Genomic DNA, 20,717 nt, shown 5'->3' with positions numbered 1-20,717 from the left:
AGTTTTAAGTTTTCAAGTTTTTAAAATAAATTTATTTTAACTTTTCTAATTCTAAGTTTATTAAAATGTGTATAATTCTAATTAATTTAAAATTGTTGCAGGTAATCTTTTGATGGAGAGGCACCCCACAGTATTTTGGTCTCCTTGTGTGGCACTTTGACTTGACCTCATGTTGGAGGACATTGGTAAGCTTGAGTGGATCAAATCATGTGTAGAAAGGGCAAAAAATATATGCAAGTTTACCTACAATCATACATTCGTCCTCAACAACATGAGGAAATACACGAGAGACGGGGAGTTATCTCATCCTGGCATCACAAGGTTTCTCTCAAATTTCATCACACAAAAGTCCTCCATGACATCAAGGGAAGATTTAAGGCGCATGGTTGTGGGGTCAGAGTTGATTTCGTCTTCCTATGCTACAACCCCTGCAAGGATGGATGTGGTGAATTGCTTCTTTGATGAGGATGGTCTTTAAGCACCTAGTTCAGAAATAATCAAGGTAAATTTCTTACAATTTAACATTAGTATTACTATTTATTATTTAATTATTTCATGATTTAGTTTTACTTTCAGTTTTATATTTAAGTTTTGACTCAATTTTTTTTTTAAATTACATGCAAGTCAATGAACCCCTTGTATCTCTCCTACAAACTACTAATGTAGAGAAGCCCTCTATGGGCTACATATATGAGGGCATGGATAGGGCAAAGGAGGCCATTAGAGCCCAGTTTATAGGAGTGCTAGAGAAGTATGGCCCCATTTGGGAGATCATTGATAGGAGATGGCAGAATCAACTCCATAGGCCCATCCATGCAACAACCTATTACTTAAATCCAAGATATCGTTTCCATCTTGACTTCAAAGCAAATGAGGAGGTTCTAACTGGTCTATATACAGCGATGCAGAGGATGAGTAGTGATGGCAATGCCTCATCTACAACCATTGAGTTAGAAAAATTCAATAATAAGGAAGGGGCAATTTTGTCTAGCAGGATGGTCATAGATGCTTGGACATCACTATAGCCAGGTAAAAATAATATATTCTTAAAGAGTTAATTGTTATGGCTTATGCATTTTTGTACTTGTAAATGAGACTAGTTTTTCTTTTCCCTTATTTGAGATGGTGGCAAATGTTTGGGCCCTTAACCCCAAATCTTCAACGGGTTGCCATTTGTATTTTGAGTTAGCCTAGCAGTGTTTCTGAATGTAAGCGCAATTGGTCCATGTTTAAGCATATCCACTCGAAAAGGCGAAACAAGTTGTCTATGTAGAGGTTAATGATCTTGTATTTGTTCATTACAACCTCTACCTTAGCACTAGACAAATTTTAGCTGCTGACTCCTCTCCGATCATTCTAGAGGAGATTGATCTAGAGTCTGAGAAGCTCACTAAGGTTACAAATGCAGCAATCTTCACTAAGGTAGACCATGAGTGGGTGAAAATGTAGATAAAGAGGTTGAGGTTGTGGCCATGGCAAAGGAGGCTAGAGCACATTCAGGCACTAGTAGACGTACACGTGCATGCATAGACACAGGCCCTAGTGATGTTCATGCACCCATCTCACATGTGGGGATTATGGCTCATCAATCCTCTATGACCTACCTTAGACGCCTTTGTAGAAGACATACAGGACACTTAGCGGCTAAGGATGAGGTTGAGGCTAAGGCTGCGGTCGAGCTTAGGGATGATGATGAGGCTTGAGCTAGAGCCTTGTTTTTTTCATTTTGTTTACAGATAGACATACGTTCCATGGAGCTTCATCTTACATACATTTATGATTTGATGTCATTGGTTTTATGGATCTTCATCTTACATACATTTATAATTCTATATATCTAGGTCATGACTCATTATGACCCTATGATTTCTATTTACTTAAGCTACAATTTAAATTTACATATGTGATGGATTTATCATTTATGTTCCTTGCTTATGTATGTTAGATTCTATTTGATTATGTTATAGTGTCTTCAAGTTATATTCAATAAAAGGTGCATAAAATAAGTTTTAAATCATCAAAATGTCTAAATTTCAAGGGTTTTTCCAATTTGCCGATTCCTGGGCAATTCCGAGCCAATTCACGATTCGAGTTGACCTTGTTGATTCCGAGTTTTGGTTCTTTGCTTGGGATACATCCTTCTCATAGAGCTTAGGAAATGGCTTCTGAAGATAATTATTTAGTCCAAATTCATACTTTTAGTGTAGAAGACCGAAAAGGGTAATATTATAAGTGATGCCCATCTTAGAACAGAACTCAGTGATGGAACATGCACTTCATTGTTTAATATGGAGCATAGAAGCCACAAAATCAGATATTGAACAATGTTCTAGGTGTATGGAGCTATTTAACATTTTAAAAAGCCTAGGGCACATATCTATCAAGTAGATTGCAAAACTACTTGTCCTGTAGGAATGTGCAAGATGTTGTTGCCTTATTTCTGCAAAAATATATGAAAAATGTTAACTTTGGTGAGCAATCATTGCTGGTTAGATTGTACTAAGATGTGATGTCTCCTTTTAGCTAGAGACATCATTATAGCTATTGATTAGCCTATCAGTGGACCCTTATAGGCTAGCAGAGACAGATAGAGGGTCAATTCGTGCAAAGGGGAGATGTTTTCTGATGTTTTGACTTTTGCAGAGCTTAGTGCCTTCAATTTGGTATGGAGAGATGATTCAGACTCAGCTGTTTGAGTTTTGTTGTTTTAGCAATTTTTTAGTCATAGAGATGGACCCCGACTATTTTTAGAAAATGATTTGGTCACATGGGAAATTATTATGCCAACTACAATTTCAGACGGCTAAGCCAGATCCACAATACTAAGGGAATTATTCAGTTTTCAGTGGTTATATATTTATTAAATGGTAAAGGATTTAATATTAAGTTGTAAATTGACTTTATATTAAATCACTTAAGTGATGGGTCTAAGAATCATGAAATGGAGCCAATTGAATGTATTAAGTGGAGGAGAAATTTTAAACGATATTTCCTAGTCTAAATCATTAAATTTATTTAATGATTATGTATTAATGCATTAAAGAGACAAATCACAGCTTTCCAATGAGAATTCGAGTTAGGGTTGGAAAGCTTATATGTGCTTGCTTGGGCAGAAGAAAGGCATCCATTGTTATTTGCAGAATTGATCATTGATGATTTTTGAGCTCTAAGAAGGGGTTACAACTTTACCATTGGAGAACATAGTTCTTTTATGTGTCTACATTTGGACAAGTGAAATATCCAATGAATTTGGGAAATTGGAGAGTTTCATTCACGAACTCTATTGTGCTTCAACAAAGGTTAATTTCAGCTTCTACAGTGCACGCTACAGTGTTTTTCTATAGTGATGTGAATAGTACCCATGCTAGAGTAATAAAGGCAATAAAGATTCATGCTTCCAAAATCAGAAGTCTTACAAGTTGTAGCACAATAATCAGGTTATTTTTCATCATTTGTTTACTTGCTTCTGTAAGGAAGAATTCTTCCAAGTTTGTACTCTTCATCGCGAAAATCTTCATCTTGACTGGCATTCAATATTGAAGTCTATTTTTGCAATTATTCCATTCAAACATATTGTATAAGAATAGCTATTTGTTTAATGTTTAAAAACCCTCAAAAGCACAAAAAATCAGAAAATACAAAAACAAAAATTACAACCATCAAGCACAGTTGTAGCTGATAGTGAGTTCAGTGATTGAATCAAGTTGGGGCTCGTACATAAAATGGGTCATACAAAATGTAAGATGCTATGTTGCAACATGGTAGGACCGTACACATCACAATGCATAGGAAATCAAACTAATTTTGCAAAAAAGATGATAAATCGGTTACAATATTGCAATGTAACACCAGTGTTGGAAACCATTCAGACGTTAGGATGTCGAGACGAGTTTCCAAGACGAGGTGTAACATCCTGATTTCTGGGGTCTTAATTAACAACTAACGTACTCGAAGAAATACAGTTATCACTTCATCTTCATAGAAAATCAGTTAAATCAGTTTCGTTCATATGAAAGGGAATGACGGTTAAAATCAGTTAAACAAAATTTCTTAACGAAGAGTTGAAAACACCATCAATAAAAATTACTATAGAAGTTAAAAACCACGTAACATGAAATTTTTGATCGAAATCAAAACTAGGGATGTTTCTGCAACCACCTGGGTTAGTCCACAAATGCCACTATAACAATATCACATGACAAAATACCATCTAAAAACCGCTATCTCACAATCAAATGATGATTACGATTAAATACCACTATATTTAAAATTAGGGCATCACATACCACTATATCAATTAGGGCATCGATTACCATTGAATCATTCAGGGCTTTTAGTTACCATGATATCACTTAGGGCTTCTGATACCATTGATACAAATAGGGCTTCCGATACCACTGATTCAAATAGGGCTTCCGATACCACCATATCATTTAGGGTTCCAGTTACCACTAAATCAATTAGGGCTTCAGATTCCTTTCCTTCCGATTACTTAACTGTGGCAGTAACTCAAGATTAGAAAATATGCTCATATTCGATATTCATATAAATGGAAAACAAACCATAGCTCTATCACTCGCATCTAGGTGTAAAATAACTATAACTATGAAATAACTCAATTAATATTACCTTCTTGCATATACATCATAAAGTGATATTACCTGTTTCCGACAAACAATTTAATGTACAGCTTATCTTTGTCTGTTGTTCGTCCGACAACTTAGAGAGAGGTGAAACGTCATCAAGGGCTTAACCACCCAACTTCGAATCAAATCTTATCCCCACACAATCTCAAATGAGAATGGCCCTCCCTACCCAGAATAAACATGGGTCATCTTGCCATACACTAGGAATCCTGATAATTAACACACCATACGACTTTGTAGCAGGAGATTACATTGACTGGATTATGCATGAGCTAATATTTATTCATTATATAGATATTCAAATCTGATTTCATTATTGGTTCTTGCAGGTTAACTCAACCTCTTCACCATTCTATGGCTTCTATGCCAGGTGAATCCTAGGTGCCTAAAAGATTATGATCATCTTGTTATTATTTACACTTCACCATTTCCATGGCTTCTTTGCTGGTGAATTCCTCGATGTTACAAATATTCTGATTTTGTTCAGAAAATTGTGATAGCATGTGCATTGATGTTGATTCATGCAATTCAATTAAGTTTTCTATCATTGAAATTCATAAATGAGATAATCTCAAGGATACTCGTTATAAATCAAAAAGGATCTCAATGCATTACAGGGAAAAGTAACAAGATACCAAAGTTTATCTCAATTTGCATGTAAATCCGAATAAGGGTGGATAGAAGGGAGTTATGCTCTTGAATACACATTTAATCTCAGCCTATTTGCTTATAATGTACAGAAGCAATATTAAAATCAGTGGTAATCCGAATTATGAATGGCATTACTTCTTTGATATCTTATTCAGCAAAAAGAAAAGGAAAAGCTGACTACAATCGGGCTTAGACTTAGCAGAGAAAGTAAGACACATAACCTGCGATTTTATGTAGCTCTTTCTCCTGCGGCCAGAACTCCTATTCACCCGCTAGTTGATAACACAGTCGCCGTAGAAACTAAAGAAAATAAATGGGAAGTCGGGTAAGAGAAATATTGAAGGTATCTAGCTGTAAACATCTAGACTCGACCTAGAATGATTCATAGCAGACAGAGAAAGGAGGGAATAGAAGAATGGAAAGAGGAATGATCTCCAAAATCGAATCATGGCATTCATTAATGGTTGGCCGAGTCTCCTCGGCTACCATCAGTTGTCAAGATGACCATTCGAATACATCATAAATTCAAATTTGAAAATGAGAGAAATAAAGAAGGAAAAGAAAATAAAATAAAAAGGTTAGAAAAGAAGTTGGAAAGATTATAAGACAACTCAAATTGCCAAATATTAAATTGATTTATCTTGCCAAGTGTTAATCGATTAAAAGAAAGAATATTAAATTGGAAAGAAAAGAGTTGGAAGATTATTGTTCGAATATTATAATAATTCAAATGTTATTATAATTCGAATATTATTATAATCTTATATGTATATGTAAACTTCACCTTATTAAATTATAATGGTGCCAAATCATTTTTATATTATGTGCACGTATTTAAATATTTATTAAAATAATATGATGAAAGATAAATTAATATCCTTTGAGATACATTTTATATTTTAACCCAATTATTTTCTCAATTTATTTATTTAAATAGCTCATGCGGATCCCACAGAGGGTATCCTGTTTTAAGTTGCTAAGTCCTCAACCCATTTGCTTAGTGATGGTGATGCTCTTGCCTAATTCTTTTTTGACAATGCTTCCACCCCTTCGACATGCTTCCTACAAGGAAATTCTCCACAATTAAATTATATTATCATAATAAATTATTTAATTATAAATAATCACAACGGTTAACCATCTTCTTAATTCCATGAATTCGTGATTAACGATCAACTAACATGTTATATTCACTTGAAATCATAACGACTATCTTACCATTTTGCCAGATTATAACAAATTAAACTGCCAACTGACTTCATGTGAACCTTAACTCCTATATTTCAAATTAGGTCAAAATTTGGGATGTAACACGAGGAGACAATGGGCCTCAATTTTGGGACGACCTAGGGTATGTCAATGTGGGGACGATGGGGCAGGGAGGGGTGTTGTATACTATACATATAGAACTTGAAATGCTAGTTATGAAATGATGTTTTAGTATAACATACCAAACTAAAATACTTGAACATAGCAAAATTGCAACACGAATTAGAACTATTTAACATTCAACATAGTAACATAGTACATACCAAACAGTAACATTCAACATAGTAACATAGTACATACCAAACAGTAACATTCAAAAATCAAAATTCAAATAGAAATTCAAGTACCCATCCCAACAAGAGCATAGTTGCAGACTGGCGGAGTTGAGGGTACTCAAGTACTCCAAGTAACCAGTGTGGGGACATCTAGGGCACAGGTACTTTGAGGTTTGGGAGGGGGTGCGAGTCCTCATGTTTCACTGCAATATTGCAACAATTATAGCGATTGATATCTCTTGCTATTGAAATTAAAATGCATTAAATACCGTAAGTTATGACCAACCACAACAACACTCATGAGACACTCACACTATAATACATCAAATATAAGTTCAAAATCAAATTGATTACACTTCACCAAATGTTAAAGTTTCAAAATTTAAATTGATTACCCTTCATCACATCTATATGCTCAAAACAAATTACCCTTCATCAAATATAAGTTCATATTGATTACCCTTTTAGATGCAAACACAGCCTGTATCCTCAAGGATGGAAATCAACCTTGACCATAGACTACTCTGAAGTTGAACTGTAGAAGCAGAAATCTACAAAAAAAATCCTCATAATACCCAATTAATCCTGAATCCTAAAGCCAACCGATTTTTTCTCTAAAATAATCATTGACTCGATTTTCAATGACCCTTTTGCACTTAAAGTGCATTGATATCATATTAAACCCCTTAAAAATGGCAAAAAAACATTAAAAATATTGCAAAATTCTACGAAGCCCTACGAATAACTCACGAAATTGACAAATCACTTGAAAATTGGATTGAGATAACATGTGAGATAGCCTTGAAGCAGCTAATAAATTTGTTCTAATGATCAAATATACATGCTCTTTGCACCCCTTGCCTCATGGATTCTGATGAGACCAAATATACAATCAATATTATACACTAATTTTCAAATTATAACTATTATGCACTATTACAGATGGCCCTTTAACTTGAATGTAGCAAACCCCTATAGTTTATAATTAATAGTATAAAGTGTTGACATTATAGCTGCAGGACTTATCTTTCCCTGATAAATTCAAAATAAATAAATAATCTACATTTTATGAAGAGTCAAGGCAAGACATCTTCTTTGTGACATCAAAGCGATGAAGGGTCAAGACATTGAAGGTTCTTCACTTTGTTATGTCAAAACAATGAAGGGTCAAGACAATATTATATTCTTACATGAGGAATCCGCATATATACTTCAAATTGATATCTTTAGTTTGAAGAGAGACCTATGCTGATTTATTTGGATCACTGCACATGTATTAACATTGCCTCTTCACTATATATTTTCCAAGAGCGGCAATTTCTCTCTCTTGTATTGTGGAAAACACATGGAGAGACATGTCCTATCATGGGACATGTCTATTTATTATTTAATTAATATAACAATTAATTATTTAACTATATAACTATATATATAGTATTTATATATCTTCAATTTAGTCTCATGGGTTGATCCAACTGAAGCTACCAAACATTAACACTCCCTCTTAGCTAGGGAGGATAAACACATAGATATTACACCATTAGTAATATACAAAATGACAAAATTTAAGGATATCTTTGATAAGAAGATATTCACCATTTTGATGTCATGCATATTAGCCTCCTAGAAATATCAACATATAATATTCACCCAATACTCAATAAGGTAATGGCCTGCAGAATATCAACACATGATATTCACCAAATACCTATACAAATAACTCATAGACCGTCAAGTGAATGGCATCTAACACTTAGTTGTTGAGTTGTATATCATGATTTAAGTTATTGTAAGATCGTCACCTTCCAATAACTTCTACAAATACAAGTGATAATCATTTGAAGTCATCACTTCCTAATGATGAACACAAGGGGTAATCCCATTAAAATCATACAATCACACACATGGACTTTCGAGAGTCTAATATAATTCTTAAGGATAATAAATAATTTTGCATAATAATATAAAGATCATTCCAATAAAATTTAAATAAATATATACTTTGAACATATATTTATATATTCAATCTTCTATATATACTTTAATCTATATTTTCAACATATTATTTTCTTATTAATGCCACAAATAATAATCTAAAGTAATCAATTTCTTAATCTGTTACTTTTATTCATAGGAAATAAACAATTAATATTAACTCATACTACTAAAATGAACTTCATTGTACCTACCTTTGCTTTCGTAGTGGGACCCTCTAGTCCTCATGGCGGTCATACGTAGGAATGACTATCTTATTTATTTGCTTCCTTCTATCATCCGTATCTATACTTTTTCAGGTGCGAAATCTCTTCACTTCTGTAGTTTTGTTATGTGCTAATCATTGTTTCTTAAATCAAATAGCTCGTTATTATAGCAAACTAATTCTAGCAGCTATCACTTTGTTAAGTACACTTCATATATATTAAGTTTTCCATTTTTAGCAACTGTCATATACCATATCATTGCTAACATGGTTAATCTTCTCCATATTTTGTTGCTGCTAAGAAATTAATCATTTTGATAACAATAGTTGAATGCTCATATTTATTGTTTATCTTCATATATATTAAGTTTTCCTTATTGGATTAAAGCAAATAATCATTCATTTGTTGTATATGTGGTTTTTCTTCTTGCTTGTTTTGGTCCCTTCTCAGTCCCCCTAGCTGTTACGCTAAGCCAGAATGAATGATTTATTGCATCCTTGGATCCTTCAGGCATGGGTGTGCCTCCAAGAATGCATTTCTACTTCTCCTTTATGTGAAACACTGCAAGCAAAATGCCACAATTGTAGTTGGAAGGGATTATCGTTTTTTTAATCATGGCATGAAAAGGCATAGGGTTTCTGAAGTGGATCGTAGCATGGTGGAGTCGCTGCCAATTTTCAAATTTTCATCACTCAAGTAAATGAAGGAGGGTTTGGAATGTGCAGTCTGCTTGAACATGGTTGAAAAATCAGAAATTTTGAGATTGCTTCCAAAGTGCAAGCACACTTTTCATGTGGAGTGCACAAACAAATAGCTGGATGAACATTCATCTTGTTTGTTGTGTCATCACAAGGTCAACCCAGAGGAGATGTTGTGTTTGTAGGTATAACTTTCCTTTGGATGATCTGCAATAGATTTAATCTTTTTAGATCGATCCGCATGTACTTCTAGAAGTATAATATCCAGGTCTAAATTTTTCCCAAATCAATAATCTGGTCTTTTCTATTCTTTCTTACATTTGTAGTTTGGCTTTGATACCGTGTTGATTTATCAAGATTGCTGCAAATGTACTAACATTGCCTCTTCGGTATATATTTTCCAAAAGCAGCGATCTCTCTCTTAAATTGTAGAAAACACATGGAGAGACCATAGTTCCAAGAATCACGGCGATTCGTGCAATTCATGTGGTTTGGCAATTCGATTCAAACCAAACGATTTTTTGTGAATCAGTGAATAGAATCAATGATAAAGGGTTTATGAAATAAGTTGCTCACTAAATTTCAAGGGTTTTTTAAATTTGCCGATTTGTGGGCGATTTGATTCCGATTCATGGCCGATTCATCATTCGATTCGGCCTAGCTGATTCCGATCCGATTCCGGTTCTTGCTACTTTGGGAGAGACATGTCCTTTCATGGGACATGTCTATTCATTATTATTAATTAATATTACAATTAAGTATTTAACTATATTTATATATTATCTCTCTCTCTCTCTCTCTCTCTCTCTCTCACACACACACACACATATCTTTAGTTTAGTCGCATGGCTTTATCCAATTGAAGCTACCAAACATTAACAATCTATACTAAATAATTTACTATTATTTGTGTATTGATGGTGCTATGATTTTTACTTCAGTAAAGCCTAGTGTTTGGGCAAATTGTTAAGAAGTCTTCTACTCTTTCATTAAATATATAAGTGATAAATTTTGGTCGCGTTTTTCTCCCTCAAGTTGGAGGATTTCCCCATGATAATTCATCGTGTTCATTGTTGTATCTGTTATTTATGTTGTCTCATTTTTTATCATAAAAAAAGTTTAACCTGATATCAGTGCCTAGGAAGGATCTAGGAGAGCAAAGTGGTGCAACATGATGAAAGGCAGAGAAAGACGTGTTTCATGGTGTTCCATTCAAAGAAAATTTCATTGAAAAAATGGAATTCGTCTAAGGAGTAGGGTATGGACGAAAATAAACAAAGTTTAGTAATTTGTTATCCCCTTAGGGCTTTCAATGAGTGAAATTTATCCGAGTTGTGATCCTCTGCAAGGAGATCAGATCGAATCTACAATGTTTCATTTTCATTTTTGTGGTTTGAGCATTTATTAAGATAAATGGACCGGGTGCTATAGAGGCGATGCTCAAGATTTGAAAGGATGGCAGTTGTGAGATCTTTACAGGAGTCGGAATCCTTGAAAGAAGCTAAGGCATTTTGTAATGGGAAAGTGTCCTATTCGAAATGAGACGTTTTGTGACACATGGTATTTGCACATAGTCGTGACATAGGACGAGTATTTGTGAGAATCTATAATTGTTGTTTTGTTTGTTCTTAATCACGCCTCTTTTCCTGAAAGTTTCTTCTTCCACTTCCTGGTCTCTCACCAAGACCTACAGCTACACAGGATAGTGTAATCATGCTTTTTCTTACCTCGACTTCAAGCCTATTTTTTTTTTTTTTTTGATGAAAACCTCATTAAAGGCCTGAGTTCAAGTTCTATTTAGAGATGCCTTTCAAATTATGCTCGGATTTATCTAACAAATGTTCTATCACCTTGTATGGAGAGAGTAATTTATCTAAATTATGATCTTATTGCAATAGATGACATTGAGAAGCTATAGGGGATCAAGCTTTGGGAGAATCCAATCAGAGCCCCTAAGTATTGCCATCCAAATTTGATTAGCTGTTTCACAGAGGCTTTTTGGTTTGATATATATTTGGCCAAAACATTTGAAGGAAGGACATCGTGTTATTTCAATACAGGGCTCACGATGATTGATCTTTTGTAATGGCATCACAACAATTATAGGGTAAGTTTGGAGTAGTGGATGAAAAACCAAAAAGAAAAGATAATTATGAATTGGGATCCCTACCTCCATTTCTTCTAGTATTTGGGGTAATGGTGAAGCTTGTGGAGCAACGGTAAATCAGCATGGCCTAGGAGAAGATAATGCAATGGGTAATTGTCAATTACATGAAGGAGAGATTCATGAAGGTGAAGATCAACGGCCTCAACACTATGAAGCGAAGGAATATGTTTCACTAGAGAAGCTAGCGGATTTGGGAGTTTTGTAGTGGCACTTGGAGGATGACAATTTTGATACTTATGAGGAGCTGCAATGAGGAGAGGAGCAAACTGCAATGGACCAATGAGAGCTCTATAAAACATGTGGAGTTCAAATATCATACATTTAGAGGGAGTCTAATATATCATTTGAGTTTACTGATCTAACTAATCCTATATAACCAATATTTGTATTCTCCATACATGGGAGTAGCCATCATGGACATCATGTTGAGAGACTTCATGACAAAATGTTTCTTTCCACAAATGGGTGCAACCATTGTGGACATCATGTTGAGTAACTTTGTGATGAACTCCTTCATATCTATAAGACTAAGAAGTGTTCTCCATACATGGGAGTGGCAATTATGGATGCCATGTTGAGAAACTCCATGACAATGTCTCCTTCCACAAATGGAGCCCTATGTCACAACGTTTGCCGAATTTTTGGCTCCAAGTTCAGAATTCAGCAAACCTAAAAAATAAATAAAAAATTCGTATAAATTCGGCTCAAATCTGTCTTACGTCGCAGGTCATTGTTTGTATTGTAGGTCACAGGTTGTCGTGTTTGTGCAAGTCGCAGGTGAGTGCAAGTTGTAGTTCATGGTCGTGGTCATGGTCGTGGGTTGCAGGTTGCAGTTCGTGGTTGTAGGTGAGTGCAGGTCGCAGGTCGTGGTCATTCCTACAACGAACGAAATCTGTGAACTTGGCTTCTTTCGTTCTTCTCCATCGACAATGTTGTCTAGCATTCGCATCCATTCCTCTCGACAATTTGGGCAAGATTATATAATTTTTCAATGTTCGAAGATTATTTAATTTTAGGTTTTGGTTCATAGTTTTAAATTTTTATTATAGTATGTTTAATGTTTTGAAAATATTTAACTTTAGATTTACTTAATAATTATAATTTTTTATTATCAAATGTTTTGTTATTGTTATTAGTATTTCTATTATTAATTTTATATTATTTATTAAATATTAAAACATGTTAATAATATTTTATATTATATGATTATAAATATCATATATTTATAATTAAATATGTCAATGCTTATATTATTTTATCAATTGTTAAAATATGTAATAATAAAAACTAGTATATACTTATATTTTTTTGAAAATTACATTAGGCAAATTTAATGTCAATTTTTTTTGGATTTTTTTGACTTGTCGAACTTCATCCAAATTTCATAGTCGTCAAACTCGAACTCAAACTCGAACCTTGTGACTTAGGTGCAGCCACTGCGGACATCACGTTGAGTGACTCCACGATGAGCACTTGTGCATATGCCTCTTTTCCACAAATAGGTGTAGGCATTGCAGATGTCATGTTAAGTGGCTCCATGACATTACCACGTTGAGAGATTTCATTGTAAACTCTTTTCCACAAATGGGCGTAGCCATTGTAGACACCATGTTCAGTGACTACATGACATTATCATGTTAAGAGATTCCACCATTAACTCTTTTCCACAAATGGATGTAGCCACTATGAGTGTCATGTTGAGAGACTCCATAACGTAAATATCTGGAATGATGCCTCACTGAGAGGGAGTGTTGATGTTATAGGTGCAGCAGTTATCTTTCTCTCCTAAATTTGAAATAAATAAATAATCTACATCTTATTGAAAGGTCAAGACAATGCATCTTCTTTGTAACATCAAGGCAATGTAGGGTCTTCACTTTGGAACATCAAGACAATGAAGTGTCAAAGACAATGATATATCTTCCAAGAGGAATTCGCATATATTATTCGGATTGATATCTTTTGTTTGAAGAGAGATTTGTACTAAGCAATTTATTATTATCCACATATTGATAGGTGTTATGATCTTTACTTTACTTTAGTCTAGTGTTTGGGCAAATTGACACAATTTCTGCTTTCATCAAATATATGTCATATCCCCATTTTAAGATAGAATTTTAATAATAATTAGATAATACAATATTATTAAATAAATAATGATGACAAAGGCATACTACAATTAATATTAAAATATAAAAAATAAGAAGTAATAATTAAATATATATAAAATCTATTATTAATGAAATAATATGTAGTATAATATTTGAAATAATAAGATAATAATAAAATTACAATGAATAAATACATAAATAAATTGAAATACAAGAGAATATTGTAGAAAGTATGTTGCCTTTCTAAACAGGATTTAATAATAAATGATAATAAACACAAAGTAAATAAGTAAATAAATAATACAATATAGAATAATATAAATTAATTAAATCTAATGAAAAGCCAAAAGATATGTAATAAAGAGACGTGACTCCTTCAAATTAAGATATAAAAGGGAGGAGAGTTTATTTTAAAGGGGAAGGAAAAAGAGAAGAGATAAGAGTTAAAAAAGGATTTATGAAAGAGGAAAGGAATAAGAAGAAAATAAGGAAGAGACTTCTTTTCAAAAGGTTGCAATGATGAAAGGATGTGACTCTTCAAAAAAAGTTGTAATTATGATTGGTTGTGACTCTTTGAAAAGGTAGTAATTATGAAGTATTGTAACTTTTTGAAAGGATTATAATTATGAAGTGTTGTGACTTTTCAAATGATTGTTATTGTGAAAGGTTGTGACCCTTGAAAAAGAAGAAACAAAAAATATATTTTATCTTTCCCTTATAAATAGCAAAGAAATGATTTTTTAAGAACAATGTAAATATAGAAGTGAGATAATTTAGTAGGAAGAATTCATTGAAGGGTCGACCAAGGATAGAGCCACATTGACCAAGCAAAGAGGAAGCTAAGGAAGGTATGTTTATGAGTTATATTTGTTTAATTATATTAATGAATTTATGTATATGTAAAGGTGGAATTCTAAATGGATAACACACATGACTTGAAGTTTAAGATTTAAGATCAAGAGAGTCCTTCTCGAGGGAATAGAGTGATCTTACTATGACATCATCTCCTTTATGTCGTTATGTGAAGTTACTCTCCATCTAACCAACATGAGTGGGGGTGATATTATTAAAGAACGGAATGTTCCATTGAAGGTAACATATGCATGTGTGATAAGGGTCGTAGATAGAGGATATCTCTTCCACAAAGGACCTTAAAGGGATCACTCCATAGAAGATGGAGAAGTAACCAAGAATGGTGCAAGAACTGAGAGATCCTAGAGATCCTCAACAGGACCTAGAGATCCTCGGCAGAGTTAGCAATCCTGATGTGGAGACGTCTTTAAGGTCGAGGTTAGGATAGAGAATAGAATAGTATAGTTAGACTTATTATTATTTAAATTATGACTTTTATTTTGCAGGTATTACTTGTCCCAAGCTATCCCTAATAGTGGGGACACTATAATATATTTGTGGCTGGTTTTTTTCCTTACTCAAGTTAAAGGATTCTCCCAGAATAATTCATCGTGTTCAATATTGTATTTGTTATTTCCGCTTTGTCTCATTTCTGATCATAATAAAACTAACATGAAGTAGTTGTTTCAAAACTTATATTATTATTGACTATTAATATATTAATAGAATAGATTGGGAGATGGTGTGAAACAATTTATTCCTCAAAAAATCGGGTTTTTTTGGTCAACTACTTTCAACATTTTTGCAATCTATTACACAAATAATCAGAAAAATGTGATAGATAATTGGCAAAGAATGCAAGAAACTAGTAGAAACCTTAAAAGTAATGCTAACATGAAAACCCGCAAAAATGTGACATGATTTTCTATGAAATCAACATGTGACGTTGAATACACAACTGGGAAAGTTGGTTGGAAAGTGTTGCAAAGTCACAAAGTGTAGTATAGTTCGGGAGTAGCATGGGAGATAGACAATTACAAACAAAAAATATTGTATATCTTGATTGATACTATTTATTTCTTAACATTGATTGTGTTTGTATAAATCTCAAATCTTAAATTGTCGCAATATGAAACAAAAGAAGACTGTAACAAAGCTTCCTTATTTATTTGTTGCGATATGATGCAGAGCAGGATAACAAAGTTTTGCCTTATTTAATTTTGCAGAAAACAAAGAATCCTACAATAATCATTTTAGGCTTTATCATGACATATAAATTCTTGTGATTAATCAGATCACTAGTTATTTAAAACTCTATTCAAAATTAAATTAAATAATTCATGCAATTCAGTCTCTAAGTTCAACATATATAAATTTGTTTTGGTATTAAATGTGTATATTGATTCACGTGTATATCAAACCAACTTTGTACATAATTGTTTGCTGAGCATATATAATAAAAAGAGCTTAAGAGAATTCTCTTCTATGAATATGAATATTTTCTCTTATTGGCAATACTTTACAAAGAAAGCTTCACTCTGATTTTGAAAACTTCGAAAGGCAACATCATATTTTGGTGTTATTTCAAATCATAGCTTGATTGGAATTTATACAAACAAAATCAATGTTAAAACTTTGAGACCTCTAAGATCAAAATAAAACAAGAGGTTGTGCAAGTGCTATGCTATGGGAATGTCCTTTGATGTTTTTATCTTTAAAGTATTCATCGACTATTTTTCTTCAGTTTTTCATGTTTTATCAAAAATCTCACATTTTCTCAATTCTTCACCCATTTTTCCTTTTTTTTTTCAAAAAATCCTACTCTAGTTTGCCAATTTATTCTCCAAATGATTTATGCTTCTATGGGTAAATAGTATATAGACAAGACTAGGCAGCGCCAAAGGATTGCCTATTACACTGCTTACAACCCGTAGCTTTTTCTTTGACCCCTAAAGTATTAAGAGTTATAGCACTATGATACCTTCTTTTCCCAAAAAGGTACCACAATAAAAGTTGTTTATGTCAATGAAAGTTACAAGTTGGTACTCACAAAAATCTTCCCTAATCCAAATATAGATGACATGGTTTCAAGCAAAAGTGAGGATTTATATTTCAAGACATTGTTTCGGACCTTCAGTGCTCTTTGTTTTCATAATAAATCAATGTTGATTTTGTTACTAAACAAAGGAGACGAAAGCTCTTAAATAGATTTCCAAAGACGATGTTTCTAAAAGAAACAATTGTGAATCAAATAGGAAAATGGGAACTACCTAAAAAAACCAAAGATTAACTAAGATGGCCATTACAGAAACGTTATAATATTCTAATACCCTCCCTTAATGGTCATTATCTAACTGTTGTCTTTTGGTCCTGAATTCTCCAAAACATTTTGTAGTTGCTGCTAAGACCCTCCCCAGATCTGCAAAATGTTAATGATCAAGAAGCCATCCAAAAAAAAAAATAGAGAAGGGTGCTCCCTTCTTTAGAATGCTCTGCAACAAGAGACAAGACCCTGCCAATAACTATTCTACTAAGATGAATTTGCCACTAACCCTCTCATCAAAATCAACCAATCTTCTATTCAAAAATCATCACAAAAGTCCAACCCGGCGTTGGATAACAAACTTGCCCTTCCCTATAGCTAGAAACATACCGAGAACAACTACCACGATTTTGTAGAAAAAATCAACAAACCCTCCAAACTTTATAGATGAGACGGATGCTATTGCCGGTAAATATTGTGTAGCCAACGGGTTGATGTCGTCAATAAATTTTGTGTAGCGGACAGGTTGATGTCATCGGTAAATATTGTGTAACTGACAGGTTGATCTCGTCGATAATTGTTATGTAGCCGATGGGCCCCTTCGGGAAGGTTCTTTGGAATGGTATATGTACAACTATGGATCATTGTTGTAATCATCATTGTAAGCATTATGTAATCTCTTCGGCATATATTCGAATAATAAAAGGAGTACTGCTGTTACATATTCTCGTTTATTGTCTATATGCATTAATCTATTTACCCCATACGGTAAACATTTGGTGTCATTGCCCAATGGACCTGGAACAAAGGCAGAGGAATAGAGTCTAATGCCAAATCTGCTTAACAAGGATAGAAATAAGATAAAGGGAAAAGATGGAATACACATCGCACAAGAACTTTTAATTTTGGCACAATAGGCCGAGCGCAGACGGAGGTTTCAGCAGATTGCCGACGAACACCGAAACACCGAGGAATTGTTAGAAGAGACTCGATAGTGGTTGAATTTGGTGGAAGAAACAAGAGAGGAATTTTTGAACCTATATATGCCAAGGGAAGAGAATCCAGACAGAAGGGAATTAACTCGCACGGCTCGAAGTGCTGAAGGAGCATGAGCGTGGAGTGAACTCTTCGTTCGTGATACACTTCCGAAAGGAACAACTTCACTTGAGGAAAACCCTTTTTCACCAAGTATCGCAGCTGTTGGAAATAAGACGACTGTCTGAAACAACGTCGATGTTGGAGTGCAAAGCGCCGATGTAAGAGTGCAAAGCGCCAGTATTAGAGAGCAAAGTGTCAATGTTGGACTGCAAAGTGCTGGTGTCGGAGTGCAGAGCGTCGGTGTCAAAATGTAGAACAACGTCGATGTCACAGTACAGAACAACACCCGTACACAAAATCCAGTAATAATGGCAAGACCAAAGGAGAAATTGCTAAAGTTTGATGGTGATCGAACAACTGATCCAATCAGACACTGTAAGACATGTAAAACAATTTGGATGGCGAATGGCATAACCGACATAGATGAATGGGTCCGACAATTTCCAGCAACTCTAAGGGGTGTAGTAGTTGATTGGTTTGCCAACGCCGATCCCCAAAAATTAACTACATGGGCGGGAGTTAAAAAGAAGTTCATCACCGAGTTTCAATTATTGCGGGACAACAATGAGATAGTAGCAGAGATCTGCACCACAAAGCAAGGGAAAAATGAAACAGTCTGTGTATATGCTAGGAAACTAAAAAAATTAATAAATAAAATAGAAAGTTAGCCGACAGATGGGCTGAAGAAGAGATGGTTCATTGAAGGACTGCGCTTGGAGTTAAGGAAGAAAATGAAGATTGTACTGCCATCATCATACACCAAAGCATACAATTGGGCGATGGACTTAGAGAGTGAACGAAAACCAAAAAAGAAAAAGAAAAGTAGCTCATCCAACTCAGATGATGCGTCTTCGAAAAAAGATAGCAGTGATGACAAAAAGGGCAGCAAGAAGGTCCAAGCTCTCCAGAAGGATATGATTAGAATGATGAAGGAATTTAAGAATATGCAGAAAGAGACAAAGGGAGACGAGCTTTGGTGCACAGAATGCAAGACAGAAGGTCACACGAAGGGATCCTGTCCGAAGAACCAATTCTGTGAGATCTGTCAAATTATGGGACATTCCACGAAAGAATACCCCTTCAATATGAAAACAAGAGGACATCAACAAGTGCTTTTGACACAGGAGGCTTCCGCGTCAGGAGTGAGCGGAAACACCAACAGTGATAGTGCCACTTCGGGTGGGTACAGAAATAATAGAAGAGGGCAAAATGACAATACCAACAATAATAATGGGGGCCATAGTCGAATTCAGTACGATGCAAACGGCCGCCCGATGGTTCAATGCCGAGCATGCAATTTGTGGGGCCACTACGCACGGAACTATACATCAACGAACGCACCAAAGTTGTTATGTAGATGGTGCGGTCCTAGAGATCATGAAGATGCCAAGTGCCCGAAATTGGGAGTGAATTTGATCAGCATTGGTGCGGACGAAGAAGTCTTGACAATCACCCGTAAACAAGCAAAATTGTACCCCGACCCGACGGAAGAAAAGAAGAGATTGGAAGAAGTGCAGGCAAAGATTAAGAAAGCAACGCAGGCGAAGAAATCACAATTGAAGGACACTACCGGTACCTCAACGAGGAACTACACTAAGCAAAACATAATAAGGCAAGTGATGCAAATGGAAGTCCCGATCAAATTAAGTGACCTTCTCACAATGCCCCAATTACAGACGGCCATTTTGAATATGACACCGTTTTCAAAAGTGACAGAGGAAACAAGAAGGGACGGTAGTGGAACGACGGCAACTCACAATGGGAAGGCATTCGGCAGTAGTCGAGATGGGCATTCTGGGAACTATTCTAATAGACAATTGTGGACGGAGGGTCAAACGTGAATGTGTTACCAGAAGATGTATGGAAAAAGTTAGGACAACCTACGTTGTAGCCACCAACATTGTAGTTGCTCATGGCAAACTAGCACAGGATCAAACCGTTGGGAACCTTGATGGCGCAACCGGTAACTATTAGAATGCAACCATTTTTATTGGACTTCATGGTCATCCCATTGAAAAGAAAAGGATATGACGCTATTCTAGGACAGAATTGGTTAGTGCAAGCAAAAGTAAAACATGATTGGAAATGAAATACCCTATCAATGGAGCGCAGGGGCAAAAGATTCATAATTGACCTACACACACAATTGGTAGTTGACGAGGCAGCGTTGTCAAACTCAGAAGGTGAAGGCGAGAGTGACGATGAAGGAAAGAAGAGAATGGAACTGGACGAAGGAGTATTGAGATTAGGAGGATCAAATGAGGATGACCTAGACTCAGTGAACAGCCTTTTCCACTGGCAGATGGAGGATTACGAACTCTTTTCGAGCTATAACAAAGAAGTGGAAGAAACAAAGACGATTACAGCTGAAGCTAAAGGCAGCAAAAGGAAAGATTCCACCGTCCGGTACACGATAAACAGACCGCGCAGAAAGAAAAGGTTACACTGCACCATGAAATTAGTAGAAAGGTGCCGACAGCAAGGAA

At 34.9% G+C, this 20,717-nt stretch overlaps 1 protein-coding gene and 1 pseudogene across 1 annotated transcript in view; one reads left to right on the top strand and one right to left on the bottom strand.

Annotated features, from left to right (window-relative positions):
* Nucleotides 1-20,717, bottom strand: part of LOC149553899 (NADH dehydrogenase ubiquinone complex I, assembly factor-like protein (DUF185)) — an 87,398-nt gene that overhangs the window by 5,370 nt on the left and 61,311 nt on the right. The gene's annotated exons all lie outside the window — the stretch shown is intronic.
* LOC149553900 (putative galacturonosyltransferase-like 6) lies at nucleotides 1,473-12,112 on the top strand (annotated as a pseudogene).

Source organism: Cupressus sempervirens, chromosome 6 (assembly GCF_028749045.1).
Source record: "Cupressus sempervirens isolate cs-2001-9-10 chromosome 6, ASM2874904v1, whole genome shotgun sequence".
NCBI lineage: Eukaryota > Viridiplantae > Streptophyta > Pinopsida > Cupressales > Cupressaceae > Cupressus > Cupressus sempervirens.
The sequence above is the reverse complement of the archived record's forward strand: the minus strand, read 5'-3'. Positions and strand labels throughout refer to the sequence as shown.